The following is a 3517-nucleotide window of genomic DNA, read 5'->3' as shown; positions in this document are numbered from 1 at the left end:
ACACGTTTTTTCAGTCCATGCAAACCCAGCAGCGGGCCTACATACACGTACGTCCCTGGGTGGGCCCCCTGCACTCTGGGACCAGGGATGGGTACCCCCAGGGGCGGAGCCAGGACGAAAAACTAGTGAGGGCAAGAGGTTTACAATTTTTTTTAGAAACATATATACGAACTAAGGGGCAGATAATCTAAAGGACCAACCACACAAGCATACATATGGTGTCGAAGAAGCAAAATCATAGAATTTATTAAAAGATAATGTCATCACACACATAACTATGACATGTTCAGTGCCAAAATAAAAGTAAACTAACCACTTAAGACAGAATAACTTGAGAAATATGGGTATGCCATCCCTTTTTGTTGCTATGTCCCTGATTTCTAGCCTTCAAGCTGCATGAAAAAAAAAACATTTTTAAACATAGAGAGAATGTAAACATAGATAGATGAAAATAAAAGCTTCAGCACATTACCTCCTTCCGCTTCATCCCACGACGATTTTTCGCATGAAAGCGTTTAACTATCACCTCATTAGGAATAGTATCCAGCATTTCTTTTTCCACAAAGCAAATAAGGCTATTGCTCAAATAATCATCACCCATCTTATTCCGCAAAGCATTCTTCACAAGCTTCATTGCCGAGAAGCATCTCTCAACAGTTGCAGTGGCAACAGGAAGAGTCAGTACTAGCTTTAAAAGCCGATAGACAAAAGGATAAGAATGATGCTTCTTTGTAGACACCATCAGCTTAGCCAGATCATTGATAGTCTCCAAGCTAGAAAATCTTGTATCATTGCGTACATTATCTATGTAGAGGCAAAGCTCTTTCTCAAGATAGTCTAGCTCGTTATCACTAAAGTCATTAGGATAGAACTTAGCCAACTTCATCAGCTTCTCATCATCATAGTGACTAAACTGACAACTTGGGTTGAAAGCAGACATACAACAAAGCAACTCATTGTTTACCTCATTGAATCTGCGGTTTAGTTCTTCTACCAATAAATCCAAAACAGCAAAAAAAACAGTCGACCCGGTAATGATGCTCATTATTAATGCCAGTCCTTTGCATTGGCTTCTTTGGATTTACATACTCCTTTTCCATGTCCACAACAGAAATATCATTCTTGTTGCAAAAAGAACATACCTTGCTCAGGAGAGAATTCCATCCTTGCTCAGATCTAAGCTTATCTAGCTCTCGCTTAGCTGATTCCACATCTGATATAGCATTAACAATGTCCATATCCTTTCTTTGAAAGGTTTTTGATAGCCCATTTGTTAAAGCTAATATAATCATCATCATATGTAGGAAGAATGCAGAATCAAATGACTGGAAATATTTTAAAAGGCCACTGGCTTGACGTTGCTTAGTAGCATCTGAACCCTCTTCCTCCACATATTCTAGTACTTTTATCACACAGGGAAACATCTTAGACAAACTCAACAAAGTGGTATAATGAGAATTCCATCTAGTATCACCTGGTCTCTGAAGAGAAAGCTCCTGGTTTAATCCTGATCCTGTAGCAATCTCTCCCTTACCAATCGCTTTCCTTACTTCTTCTCGATGGTTCTCTCTAAGTTTATCCTTTCTCTTGTAAGAAGATCCAACAACAGTCACCAACAATGATATCATATCAAAAAAATCTCCAACATCAAATATCTTTTTTGCAATGGCCACAACAACCAAGTTAAGTTTATGAGCAAAACAATGTACAAAATAAGCTGAACTGTTCTCCCTCATAATCTTGGCTTGCAAACCATTAAACTCACCTGCCATATTGCTCGCTCCATCATAACCTTGTCCTCTCACTTGTTGTAGACTCAAACCAAGTTTTGCAATTATAAAATCAATTTTAGACTTGAGATAAGCAGATGTTGTTTCCTCCACATGAAGAACACCAACAAACCTCTCATTTGACAGTCCATGTGTATCAACATAACGTATAACCACTGCCATTTGCTCTTTGTCGGAAACATCACGACATTCATCAACTAATAAGCTGAACACGCCATTGTCAAGCTCCTTCAAAATACAATTCAATACTTCTTCTGCAAAGCACTCGATGATATCCTTTTGAATTGTTGAAGACAACAACTGATTATGAACTGGGGCATTTTTGAATGCCTTGGCTATAACATCATTGTGCATAATTGTATAGTCCATCAACTCCCGATAATTTCCTTTATTTGTAGACTCTTTTGACTCATAATGGCCCCGAAACAGTTGTCCTTGATGCAACAAGTATCTGCATACAACAATTGCAGCATTTAACTGGATAAGATGCTCATTTTTCTCAAGTTCACTTTGTTTATGAAAGGCTACAGGGATTGATTATTCTGTTTTCATTAGATCCTCACCATTCTTAAGGGCCTTATTATGAAAACTATCACGATCACCAACATGAGTCGCAAATCTCTCTACTGCCTTCTTCCAATTGACAAAGCCATCTGCCACAAATGCATCATGCCCAGGTTTGTTACCTTTAATGTTGTCTCTAAACAAATAGCAATACAAGCAATATGCCTTGTCCTCTTCCTCGCTGTACTCTAGCCAATTACGATGCAGATCATACCATTCAGGATTGAAATACCGCTTACTCTTACCAATCCAGCTAGGTTTAAACTTGGCTGGACAAGGTTGATAAGCCCCCCATGTCAGGTACTTTCTCCTAATCTCCTCATGCTGATTGATATTATAATCTGTAAGTCTCTTCCTTTTAGATGGATCCCGAGTAAGCTTGTCCAGATCAACTATTTCAGGCATACTACCAGTTGTGGATTTTGCAAAATATCTCTCCATTAGCTTTCCTGAAATGTCAAATAGTTAAATGATACATAAATTGATGTACATCAAGTCAGTATAATACTATAGTCTATATATTTTATTCTACTCCCAGCAGAACTGAACCTAGGGTTTCACGAGTGGTTAAACTTATTCATACGAAGTGGTTATATGAAGCAAGATTGAGTCAACGTAATTACTAACTTGTACCTTTTAAACAAGGAAGCAGAGTAGACTAATACTTTGAAAATTAGAAAGGAAAGATCAGAACTGAACCTAGGGCTGATGAGTGGCGCACGTCTTTTTCAGTTTCACTCCTTGGGGACGGCAACTCGGGCCGACCGGCCGGTCGGCGACTCGGCGTGTACGTGCAGGTGCAGAACTGCAGATCGAGGCTGATATTTGGGCGTCGGCGGCGGCGGCGGCGGCTTCGTTTCGCTTCGGCGGTCGTGCGAGAAGCCAGGCGACGGACGAACGATATCGATATGGTTTTCTTTTTGTTTGACGAACGCGTACGCTTCTAGCCTGCATGCATTGCCTCGTGTCTCAATCTCTCTAAGATGGGCTCCTCCGCTGCTGTCTTTTTTCCACAGAAGAAAAGATGGGCTGGGCTTTATATAATAGATCAGTAGAGAAGTAGCCAGGCAGTGGGGGCAAATATTCTGGGCCGAGCGGGGGCAAAGCCACGTATATGAAGCCAGGTATAAGTGGCCCAAAAAATCGAGTGGGGGCATTCGCCC

The 3517-nt window shown here is 40.5% G+C and overlaps 1 pseudogene; it reads right to left on the bottom strand.

The window, feature by feature from the left end:
- Positions 1–380: 380 nt before the first annotated feature.
- On the bottom strand, positions 381–2691 carry LOC147982636 (uncharacterized; annotated as a pseudogene).
- Positions 2692–3517: the final 826 nt, after the last annotated feature.

The sequence above is a fragment of the Triticum urartu genome, chromosome 3A, assembly GCF_056163025.1.
Source record: "Triticum urartu cultivar PI428250 chromosome 3A, HENAU_Tu73, whole genome shotgun sequence".
Classification (NCBI taxonomy): domain Eukaryota; kingdom Viridiplantae; phylum Streptophyta; class Magnoliopsida; order Poales; family Poaceae; genus Triticum; species Triticum urartu.
The sequence above is the reverse complement of the archived record's forward strand: the minus strand, read 5'-3'. Positions and strand labels throughout refer to the sequence as shown.